Source organism: Prosopis cineraria, unplaced genomic scaffold (assembly GCF_029017545.1).
Source record: "Prosopis cineraria cultivar Desert tree isolate PC_DT_omini unplaced genomic scaffold, ASM2901754v1 PC466, whole genome shotgun sequence".
In the NCBI taxonomy this organism is placed as follows: Eukaryota; Viridiplantae; Streptophyta; class Magnoliopsida; order Fabales; family Fabaceae; genus Prosopis; species Prosopis cineraria.
Window position 1 is genome coordinate 1 of NW_026555791.1, and position 12,873 is coordinate 12,873.

The following is a 12,873-nucleotide window of genomic DNA, read 5'->3' on the forward strand; positions in this document are numbered from 1 at the left end:
TATTTCTAATTTTTTATTTTTGTTTCAAATTTTAGTTTATCTCTCTTCTTCATTGAATTTTTTTTAAACTACTCAAACAAAAGAATTATAAATATATTGATTTAAATATGAGTTTTGGAATGCAAAATTTTAAATCTAAAATTTAATTTATCAATGTAAACGTTGGCAAAAAAAATTTAAATTCTTAACACTTATTTGTAAGTTGATATGTTTTTCAAAATGAAAGTATTAGTTATAAATTGTTCATTGTATTTGAATAATTTAAATACCAACGTGACAGAGACGTAAAGTCTCATAAATAAGAAGGAAGTCCTCAAGCTTCCTTATCTCAATTCACCTGAATACGAAGATACAAATATAATGATGTAAAGAAGATTTGATTACTAAAATTGAAGTACAAAGTCACAAAAACTCAATTGTGAAATTGAAATAACAAAGTCTAAACCTAAGTGTAAGGTGAATTTGAATTGAAAGTTAAGGAAAGAGTCTACTTTTGCGCATGTATTCCCTTGATTTCATTAGCTGAACCTCTTTTATACTCACATGCCTGAAACCCTCACACTTGAAAAATTAGGAGCTCGTATGCGAATATCCATTATCACTTGGCACAGTCTAGTAAAGTTCATGACATATTAAATAATGATCTCATGTCGTCTTAACGGTCCTCCACATCCAATGGCTCCGAGTCTTAAAGGCTACATCCTTTCCCTTAGTACATGTTTAGTGTGAACTTATTTGAGAAACAAACTAGGCCTTGCATAATTGATACATCACAGTGCTTGACATTTGTTTTGAGTTTTGTTGTGTAGTGTATGCTTCATTTTAGGTTTAAACAAAAAGCTTTTTTATTGATAAGCATCATGTTCATTCACTCATCCAAGGAACAATTAGAGTGGTGTGTCAACAACTTGATACAATCAGTAAAAAATTTGTTAATAACTTGCAAAATCATTATCTAAATACCATGTGTGTTTGTGTAAAAGAGGTGGTCTCATTGTTCATTAACCTAATACTGTTATGTTAATTAAAAAATGTTAACATTACAATTTTAAATACAAACAAAAATTTTAAATGATGATTTTTAGTTCGATCATTGTCATTCCTTAAAAATTAAGGGGAGAATTATAGTCAACTCCCTCTCAATAAAACTAATCACAAATAAGGACCAATAATAAGTCTCTTCAAAAAACAATAGGTCATATTCACATTTTAAACAATAATTCATTTTGAATTAGTCTTTGTTTGTGATAAATTTTCTTAAGAAGAGGGCTGACTGTAATTCTTTCAAAATTAAACTTGATATATTAATATTTTAAAATGGGACTAAAACAACTTTTTGTCCCTTACTTTTATAATTACATCGATTTGGTCATTTGACTTTAAATTTATCATTTGAGTTCTTAATATTTTCTTTAGTTATCAAGTCCTTTAAATTTTACAAGACAAATAACCCAAAAATATTGATATGGAATTAGATTGCTGAAGTGCATGAATTAAATAAAAAAAAACATTAGTTAAGTTTGTCAAGTGTTAATTACTTATTTGTTATTTATTTTATTATATTGCTATCACTATTGTGGATTTCATATAAGTAATTAGGGCTTGATGGATTTTGTTGACGCATTTTATTTAATCACATGTATATTTTACATCAACAATCTAGTTTTCATATCAATTTTTTTAGGGTTATTTTGTCTTACAAAACATAAAAAATCACTTAATAACAAAAGTAAACGCTGGGGACTCAAATGATAAAAATTAAAGTTAATGGACCAAATTAATAAAATCCCAAACGTTAAGGGATTAAAAGTTGCTTTGTCCCTTTAAAATATTTATTAGTTTTTAGAATTTAAGAATTAAAGGACTAATATAATAGTAAAGTTACACTTTTGCCCATATAATCTACTCATTTGACCGTGGGGTTGGATGAGAGGACATGCAGGGTTTCAATTGGGTACCCTGAGGCGCGTCGCGCAAAGATTCGGAGAATGAGCTGCGAAGCAGAATACTTCTCCAAGGACTTCGACTGGGAAGAACTAAGAGCAGAGATCGAAGCAAATCCTTCTTTTCGTTACCACTTACTACCATATGAGCCGTCGTCTTTTGCGAGAGAAGCAGAAACCGACGTGGATGCCTGGGAGCAATTCACACCCGTCATTCCTCGGGGAAATTCTTTAAGGTTTTTCCGCTGCAAGATTTTTTATTGTACATTTATTTTAACTGTCTTTATTTGTTTAAACTATGCGTAAATGTTGATTCAGGAGAGACGATATTTGGTGAAGGAATTCCCTGAACTGCTTTCCTGTGGAGAAAACGCAGTTTTGGAAGTAGGTTGTGGCAATGGAAGTACTGCTCTCCCAATTTTGCGGTAATTTTCTTCCCGGGGAATGGGTCGGAGACAATACTGTGGTAATACAATCTTTTATTTGGCTTTGCTCTTCTTCACTGCCAATCCAATCCTTCGATTCTCTGTGTAGTACGAGAACCAAACAATCGGAAGTCGTTCTGGCTACATTTTGACTTCAAATAACATCAGTGCGTCAGATCATAAACCCTGATTAGTGATTACTTTTAATTCCTAATACCATTCTGCTTGGCCTGGCCTAAACCCTTTTTTCTCATTGAGGGTCACAGGCCTAACAAAAGAACCGATATTCGCAAATCATCAGCGGGATAATGCCGGCACAAATTTATCCCCAAACCTTAACTGGTCCTATGCTGATAGTAGCTATTCACCGCCTAGACTCTGGACAATATACGTGATAACGTGAACGATCTTTTTTGAGCGCTTATACAGAGATGTGCTATTTCAAGAGAGTTTGATTGGTTACTGCTCTTGTGCAGAGACTTATTGATGTCGGATTATGCACTTATGCCCCCCCCCACCTTGTTTGCTGTGGAACATGGGCATGCCCGAATCTAGAAAGCTTGTCCTGTATTCCCTTTCAATCGGCGTGCTTGATTTGTTTCACGGAGAGCAGTTTCTTTTGCTCTGTTGTGTTTGTGTGGCGTGCTTACCTAGATTTTTGGCTGGTTACAGCATGGGTATACTGGTGCTCAGACAATCTTAATATATGTAGAAGGAACTACATCTCTTGCTGTTCTCTGCAGATTTCTTGGTTTGATGAGACTTCTATTGCTGACGTTCTCCTGAGTCCTATCTATTTTGTTCATGCAAACATGCTAAAGTCATTGAGTGTGAAAAATACCAAAAGTCCAAAACTTTCTTGAGTTTGGCTTCCACATGTGACACAGATACACTCTGCTTCTTTAGAAACCTGGGTTTAAGTTGCATATTTGTGACTTATTTTTGGTCGACTTCTTATCTAATGTTAATAGCTTGATGATTCTTGAATAAATTATCACCATTTTATACTTTAGCTTTTAGAGAATTTGATTGGTTGAAAATGGTTGGTTGTAGCTGTGAATCGATTGTTCATTCATGTTTTGTTGGTTTGAAGGTTAAAATAATTTACTTTCTTTTAAGTAGTTTATTTGATATTGGTTTTGGATCTTGAACTTACTATCCTTGACAAAATTTTCCTGTTTAGAGCGAACAAAGATGCTATTGTTTATGCATGCGACTGTAGCAGCAAGAGTTTAAATAGGGCTCAAGAAGTTATAGGTTCTGCTACAATTGGCTGTTTGAAGATCGTTTCCACACATTCTGTTGTGATGTTTGCACTAATGGATTTCCCCAGTGGCTGGCATGCAATTCTTGCCGAAACAAGTTTTTACAAAAGCAGTCAAACTGTGTTTCAGGTTTCTGCTTCATCTTTATGGTATTGGTGTGATCTATTTTGCTTTATTATTTTATAAATGAGATTTAGTTATATCATTTTCTCCAGAGTCCAAGGAGGGTAATGAACCATGTTTTACCAATACATGTTCACGGGAGGGATTGATGGTTGTATTGGTGGAGTAGATTTTATAACCTTGGTAAGACCTTTTCTTTCTAAAGTATCATAAGTTTAATTATGTGATGTTTCCAGACCACCAGTGTATATGGGACTGAAACTAGTGTTTAGAGTTATTAATATCAGGGTTAAAGTACAAATTTCCCTCGAGCATTTTCAAAAAGTCATATAATGTTGTCCCCATGTTTTTAAAAAAGGGACAATGTCGCCTTGGACTAACAAAAGTAGCTAACGGTGTTTTCAAATGGGCCCCCCACTTTGATGCCATGTGTGCAAGCGAATTATTCACTATTGGGTTGCAAGCTAGTTCTTCTTTGCCTCTTTGTCTTCCTAGTCATAGCTGTACAGTTTCATCTTCCCACCTCTCCATCATTATCGTCATCTTCCTCCATCGTCAACAGTGATGGCAACTTTGCCTAAGCTTCTTCTTCCCCTTTCACTTGCCAAGATCTGATTCATCGGGACCGCAAGATTCCTTGCTTTGCAACTCAAAGACTGCGAGATTACCTCCGTTAATCCTTCACTGGCGTTGTCTCAATCTTCACTCTGCGTACTTGAAGACTGCGAGATTCCTTCTTCCTTCCTTGCTTTGCGACTCGAGATTCCATCCTCACTTCCTGAGATCTGATGGCCAAACTCGTTGGAATTCCAGCATTTGTGCAACTCTCCAATCGTGTTCACCAACAGTTCAATCTGGTTTGGGTTTAAGAACACTAACTAGCAATTTCTTCTAACTAGGATTAGTTCTTGTGTAGAACTACACGAATTAAAATCTCTATAATCAGAGAGCATGTGTGAGACTAGAAATATTAGTTACCATGTACACTATCACATGCTGCACCCAAAACCCCATCTTCATTTTCTTAATCCCACTCCATCTCCTATTTCACCTGCTGCATTATTCTAACTAATACTAATATTGTCATTACTCATTGTCAAGTTCTCGTTTACCCAGATGGCGCCATACGCTATGTTTTTGTTTTTGCATTCTTGATCCAAATGATATCAATTGATTTGGGTTGGTCTGGGTATATTAATATCAAATGCTATGGATTATGTTTTTGTTGCCATGGTTTGGGTGCATGCCTCAAGTGTTTCAAATCATAGGGAGTACGGCTTTACGAGTAGGTGGGAGGAAGAAGAAAGTGTGTCTTGCACATAGGTGTGTGGTCAAATCAAGGAGGAAGAAGATCTATGTGGCACTGGTCAAAAGCTCTCAGGCATGTGTGGCACTAATATGTGGGACCCATCTAAAGAGATTAACATTGTTAGCTACTTTTGTTAATCCAAGGTGACATTGTCCTGTTTTTAAAAATGTAGGGGTGTCATTGTGCCTTTTGAAAATATTCAGGAGTAGATTTGTACTTTAGCCCCTAATATTATAACAATAGTAAGTCACTTTATATTATACTTTTCAAAGTTGACATCTCGTCACAGAAGTGTCTTGCAAACAATTTGCTCTTTCATCATACGCACAATTATCTTGTTTATGCGCTTTTTGATTTTATTCTGGAGGATACATGCGTTTATGCTCTCATATTGTGGCTCTGATGTGTCTATGACCTCTGATTTTTTAAATGCCTAGGTAATAGTATGGTCTAAGATTGTTTTGCCTCGAGTGATGCTCAGTCTTTCTTGTCATCTGTCTGGATTTCACTTGCATTGCAGTCTCGTGTTGAAAACTATAACATGTTTTTGATGACATCTTAATGAATTAGTTTCTTGCGTTGATGGATAATTTATCAGATATTTACTCTGTCAGCAGTGCCACTGGAAAGAATGTCGAGGTCCATCAACGAGTGTTTTGCTGTGTTGAAGCCTGGAGGAATGGTATTTTTCAGGGACTATGGTAATAAACTAGCAGTCAATTTTATCTGGAGTCTTTGTGAAAATCTGTATGCTGTTGTAGCACGTTAGTGAATCCTTATCACATTATTTTCTAACGAAGATACAAATCATAATATTTCTTATGAACCCTAAACTGCTACGAATGATTAAACTTCATGAAATCAGGTCTGTATGATATGACCATGCTTCGGTTTGAGCAAGCTAAGAGAGTCGGATTCAGGGAATACAAGCGGTCAGATGGCACACGTTCATATTTCTTCTGTTTAGATACTGTCAGAGACCTATTTGTGGGCGCAGGCTTCACTGAGGTACTGTGTTTTCCCCTTCAGATTGGAGGTACTTATTTTATTTATAGGGAAGTGGACCCTTTTTTTTTTTTTTTGGCTTGTGCACCGGTATTCTAGGCTCAGCCCAGACTAATCCAGCTCGGCATCTGTTCGGCCACCTCGAGGGGTGGGGTACCTCCCATCGGGAAATTATGTAGCTGCATACCTTGGCACTCGAATACGAGACCTCAGGTTAAGCAGACTCACCTCCTTTCCAAGTGAGCCAAGCGCCCTGTAGTTAGGGAAGTGGACTTGTGGTTGATGTTAGTAATGAATATTTCATGCTAAAAAAGAAACAGAACTGTATGTGCGATACTGACATACTGTCGTCCTGCATTAAACTATGTGCTTATTTGCACGTTTGTTGATGTGAACTGAGCTTAGCATCAGTTAATAGCGTAGTGGTTGTTCAATATACAGTCCACTTCATGGAATCTCCCACCTGTCTACCTTGTATAGCTTGTGCGTCTCATGCAGTTTCTGGACTGTTTTTGACATATGGCTATTGGCTGCCCGCCATTTAATTTTATGCCTATGAACCTTGCAGCTCGAGCTTGATTATTGTTGTGTCAAGTCTCTGAATCGTCAGCAAGGGAAGAGCATGCGAAGGGTGTGGGTTCATGGGAAATTCAAGAAGCCTACGTTGGTTTAGAGTTGTTTTCTAGACTATTTGCTGAAGTGATGTATGGGTTCCAGAGAACGCATCCACCCTTTGCCGCAGATTATTTTAACGTGAAGGAACTTGTTTGGTTGCATTCGTCAAGTGATGAAATTTTACGGATATGAAATCCGCTGTTTTCTGAATGCACGAACCTGGTCCAGGTGAGAACGGGATCCAGAGCATTATTTGCTTTACATTTTTCAACTCGCCTGCTTGTGTTGATCTGACGGAGCCAAAAAACCCTCACTGCCTCATGGTAAACAAAAACATTTTTTCACAGTTTTTGGCCAGAAGTTTTTCTCCATATTAAATCAAAATTATTATGTTTAGATAATAAAACATTCCATTCTTTAAGTTTGTTTCAATTATCAATTTGGTTCTTTACGTTTTTTTTTTAAGTAATCATGAGTTTTTAAATTTTAAAGTACAAATTGACTTTCAAAGTAGTTTAGTGTATAACGTATACTGATGATTCAACATGTATGTGTTGTTAAATAAGAACAAATTAGTACTTACATTAGTTTAACTTTTATCAATATCCCTTACACATATTTTGTTCTTGTTTTTTAAAATTTCAGAATTTTTTTCCAACTGAATAGTTATATATATATATATATATATTTTATTAACCTACATGACTATTATCATTATTTTATGATATATGTTAATAGATTTTAGCAATATTATCTTTTTTTCTAAACAGTAAGGATCAAATTAACAATTGAAGTAAACTTTAGTGATCAAATTGATAAAAATTAAATTTGAGGAATGAAATCCACAATTAAGATAAATTTGGGAGATTAAAAATTGCATTATCTTTACCTTTTTTCTCATTTCCTATTTTTTTATTTGTTATCATTTTTCTCAACATAATAAAACAATGGTTCTTTAAAAATATAAATTAAAAAATATTTTTTTTAAATGTTAGTCACAATCGAAGTATAGTTGACAATGCAAATAGATTTTTTTTTTTTTTTTTGTTGAATAGAGTTGAAAATTCATACAACTAAAAAGAATGCAAAGCTACAACAGCATGACCCAAAAGACAAGAACAAAGGAGGAAAAAAAAAAAGAAAAATTAGAACAAAACAGCCGCACATGTTATGGGTGGAGACTCAAAAAAGTTAGAATCAGAGGGGAGGGTATGATATAGTTTGGCAGGGTAATCTTCCTATCTGCTGTTCTCCCTATACAAAAAATGAAGAAAAATATAGCATTTCTTGTACAATAATCTTTTATGGCGTCAATGATACGTTGAAATGGATAACAGTGATGGTTGCCCTTTGTTGAAATCGCCTACGCACAGTTATAAAATTCTTCTACTGCCTTATATCCTTTTCGCTAGCATAATTCAAGCCTTTTGTAAATGCCATAAATTTTAGAAAGTTGTAGAAACATGTCCTAACTTGTGACTAAATCCTATAATTTAGTCACCATTTCTATCTTTAAGAATTCCTCCGTAAGTAACTTGCCTATTCTCTAAAATTGAACCATCAGTCTCTAATCTAATTAATGGTATTCAAGTCAAGCCTGAGTAGACTCATAAAAGTGTGAACCTGTAGCTCCAGGAAGCTGTTTCCCTAGCTTAATATCGGTAGCAACTTTGAAAATAAAATTACAGGGTTCCTCGAAGACCATCCCATTTTGCCCTTGAAAGAGAAATGAGCATCTGGAATTCTAAATATTCTAACAAGCGTAAGCAAAGAGTAAATTCCAAGGAACAACTTATGTAGTAGAATTCTCTGCTTGCATTTTGATATTCTAATTGATCCAATTCTTCTTATCCAGACTAACAAATTTATCAATTAGATCAGCTCCGACATACTCCATCCACCATTGATTTGCATGTCTACATTCCTGGAAAAGATGCATTGTGTCTTCTAGTTGGTTGCATTTGAACAAACATGGTCCCATAATGGTCAATCCTCTCCTCATGTGGAACTCCGTGGTGTTACACTATATCATGCACTATTTGCCAAAAAAGTGTCTTTATCTTCTCCAGTATTAACCATCTCTAGATATTGCGCCATGTAAGATTACTTTCCTCTTGGACTTGCAAAAGAAAGGACTAACTAGATTTCACATAATAATTGCCATCAATTGAATGATCCATGTGTGTTTATCATCACCACTCTCCTCACTCGATACTCTAGTCTTAGTAATGAGATCTACAACATGGCTAGGTAGCCATGGTAACATTTTGAATGCATCCTATCTCCCAAAAGGCAAGATATAGTCTCTCACAGATTCATTAATTATAGTATTTGGCTGCAAAGCTCTGATGTTATTCACAGTAGGTGTATCGATAAATAGCACAAGGAGGGAGAGCATAATGAGATCAAATCCCTTAAATTTCTCCCACAAACATGATTAATAATAACTAATAAATACTAGAATAATAACATAGCAAGAAATAAAAGGACATTAGGTTAAATGTTGATTATGGGCCTAAAGGTGGCAAGACCATTCTTAACACTCTCCCTCAAGCTGGAGAATAGATATTAATCATTCCTATCTTGCTCCTGAACCCCTCAATTTTTTCTCTAGCTAATGACTTGGTCATAACATTTGCAATCTGCTTCTTTGAAGGGATATAAGATAAATAAATCACGTTTGCCTCAATTTTCTCTTTAATGAATCGTCGGTTAATCTCTTCATGTTTTGTGTGGTCATGATGGATAGGGTTATTAGCAATCTTTATTGATGAAACGTTATCGCACCAAACCTTGATTGCATCAGCAATCCCAACCTCAAGCTCTCTTAAGAGTCTCACAATCCACATCCCCAATGCCAAGGCTCTATATTCAGACTTCGCTGAGCTTCTTAAGACTATTGTTTGTTCTTACTTCTCCATGTTACCAAGTTTCCCCACATATAGGAACAATAATCAATGGTAGATTTCCTGTCAAATTTAGAGCCTCCCTAATCAGCATCAATAAACAACTCAATGCTTCTAAATTCCCCTTTTCCAAAGAACAATCCTTGTCCAGGAGTTTTCTTCAAGTATCTTAAAATTCTGTATACTGCTGTCATATGCTCTTTTTAAGGATTGCTAGAGAACTGGCTTACAACACTTACTGGAAAACATATATCAGGTCTTGTATGTGACAAGTAAATCAATTTTCCCACTAACCTTTGATCTCTCTCTTTATTCACTACAATACCATTAGGTCTAATGGTTAACTTCTGATTAAGCTCCATTGGGGTATTAGCAAGCCCTGCTCCAACATCTCTGTTTCCTTTAGCAAGTCTAAAGTGTACTTTCATTGTGACACATTGATTCTCTTTTGGGTTCTTGCCACTTCCATGACAAGAAAGTATCTCAAGGAACCAAGATCCTTGATTTCAAATTCAACTTCCATGCTCCTTTTAAGTTTAGTTATCTCTTCAGCATCATTACCTGTTAACATTATATCATCAACATAAACAATAAGGGCTGTTATTTTGTCTCCACAGTGTTTAACAAATAAGTTGTGGTCTACCTGGCATTGTGTATAGCCTAAACCCTTAATAGCACGGGAAAACTTTTCAAACCAAGCTCTTAGGGATTGTTTTAAACCATACAGAGATTTATAAAGTTTGCAGACTTTACCAACATTTTCTAAGGTTCTCATACCTAAAGGGACTTCCATGTATACCTCTTCCTAAAGATCACCATTAAGGAAGGCATTTTTCACATCTAGTTGATGTAAAGGCCAATTTTAGTTTGCAGTAAGGGATATTAAAATCTTTATGATATTGAGCTTAGCCACAGGAGCAAGAGTCTCTTGGTAATCAATACCATAAGTTTGAGTAAACCCCTTGACAACTAGTCAAGCTTTGTATTTATTTATACTCTCATCAGGATTATACTTCATTGTAAATACCTACTTACTACTCACAATAGATTTACCCTTAGGTAGATTCACAATCTTTCGAGTTCTATTCTTATGTAGAGCTCTCAACTCTTCTTCTATAGCTTGTTTCTATTTTGGATCAACAAAAGCCTTATTAAAACTTTTAGGGATTTTTACACTTTCAACATTAGTAACAAATGTCTTCAGATGAGGAAAGAGCTTTTTGTATTAGATATACGTACCAATAGGTTAGGGTACAGCTTCTCTTTCCCTTTCTCAAGACTATAGGCCAATATAGAGCTTCAAGACTTGTCTCAGGTATAAAATCATGGCTTTGCCTTGGTATGGTAATGGAACTTTCTCCTTCATGCTACTGTTCAGTAACATTAAGAGATTCGTCCACCATAGTCTCAGTCAAATCTGGTTTGTTGAGAGAGTTTACAAGCTCAAAAGGGTTTTTATCTTGAAAATCAGATTTGGTCGAAAGGTTTCCAGAGTTCTTAGACTCTGATTCACAGGTTCCAGGATTGTTTTCTGATAAAAGGTGAGAATTTGAGCAATTTCTAGATCTGTCCAGACAATTCTCAGTATGTGTGGCAGGAGAGATAGAGATAATGGGTTCATCAAGTGATGTCTGAGGTCCATTAGGCTCAGTATGTTGTTTTTTTATTAGATTTATCATGCTTGGTGTCACAAATGAGCCATTCACTCCACTCACTCTCCCCCTGAACGGGTGATTTAGGATAAAAAGACTGTTGTTCAATAAATTTGACATTCATAGTGACAGACACCTCTTTGGTAGGAGAAGAATAACACTTACACCCTTTTTAACCTGAAGAGTATCCTAAAAATACACATTTAATTGCTCGTGGATCTAGCTTTCCCCCATGGTCATTGTACACAAAGGCAATACAACCAAAAACTCTTTTAGGAAGTGAGTTAGTAAGGAAGAGTGGGGATATATGTTAAGGAAGGTTGGAGGGGTGTACAAAAGTTCAAAGTTTTGAATGGCATACGATTAATCAAGTAGGCTAAGGTGAGAACAGCATACCCTTAAAACTTGTGAGGAACGTTAACTCCAAATATAATGGCTCTAGACACTTCAAGGAGATGTCTATTTTTTTTCTCTCTGAAATTCCATTTTGTTGAAGAGAATAAACACAAGAGGTTTGATGGTGTATGCCATGAAGGGTCAGGAAATTTTTAAAATCAGAATTTAAGTACTCCTTTCCATTATCACTACAAAATATCTTGATTGTGATCTGGAATGATTTTTAACAGTCATAAAACTATTTGAAGATGGAAAACACCTCTGATTTTTCTTTCATTAGAAAGACCCAAGTTAATTGAGTGTGATCATCAACAAAAGTAACAAACCAATGAGCCTTAGAATTCGTTTCAAGCTTAGATGGACCCCATACATCACTATGAACAATGTTAAAAGGATGAATAGGAACATAGGTGTGATTTGGATAAGAATTTCAATTTGTTTTGCTAGATGGCAAGTTTCACAATGAAATTCAGAAAACAATTTATTATTAATTCTGGGAAACAAAAGTTGCATATAACTAAGTCCAAGACTAGGGTGGCCTTAACTTAGATTGCCATAACATAAAGATCATTTGTGAAAGTAATAGAAGGGGTAGCACGAGAATTATGTGCTATAGGTGAATCTCCTTGAATATAGTAAAATCCATTCCATTCCTTAGCATTGCCAATCATCCTCCCTAAGGTCAAGTCGTAAAAATCACAACCATTTTTGTCAAAAATGACAAGACAATTTATTTGTGTTGCCACCCGTCAGACAAATAATAGGTTACATTTGATTTCAGGAACATATAAGACATCCTTTAACTCTATGTTTGTAGAAATAACAACTGTGTCTAAGCCTAAAAGTTTAGCATGCGGCCCATCAGCCACTTTAATAGAATCCTCAGAAAAAGCATTAAATTCAAAAAATAGCTCTTTAAACCCAATTATATGGTCAGTCGCACCTGAATCAACTATCTAAATATTCTTAGATGTAGTGGCACTACTAAGAGCTTGAATGAAGGCAATACCTGAGTGTGCTAAAATAACAGAGGGAGAAGGTTTCTCACATAAATTTGCATAAGCATGTTCAGAATTTTCCTCGTAATTCTTCGGAGCTTAGAGAATCTCCTTCAGACTCAGTAGTACCAACCATCAATCCTTTGCTTTTTGTTTTGGGTTTCTGTTTGAAATTTCTTGGCTTCTCGTGAAGTTTCCAGCAATGATCTTTGGTGTGTCCACTTTTTTAGCAGCGA

General features: G+C 35.4%; 1 pseudogene; it reads left to right on the top strand.

Annotated features, from left to right (window-relative positions):
* Positions 1–1,941: 1,941 nt before the first annotated feature.
* On the top strand, positions 1,942–7,031 carry LOC129297206 (uncharacterized; annotated as a pseudogene).
* Positions 7,032–12,873: the final 5,842 nt, after the last annotated feature.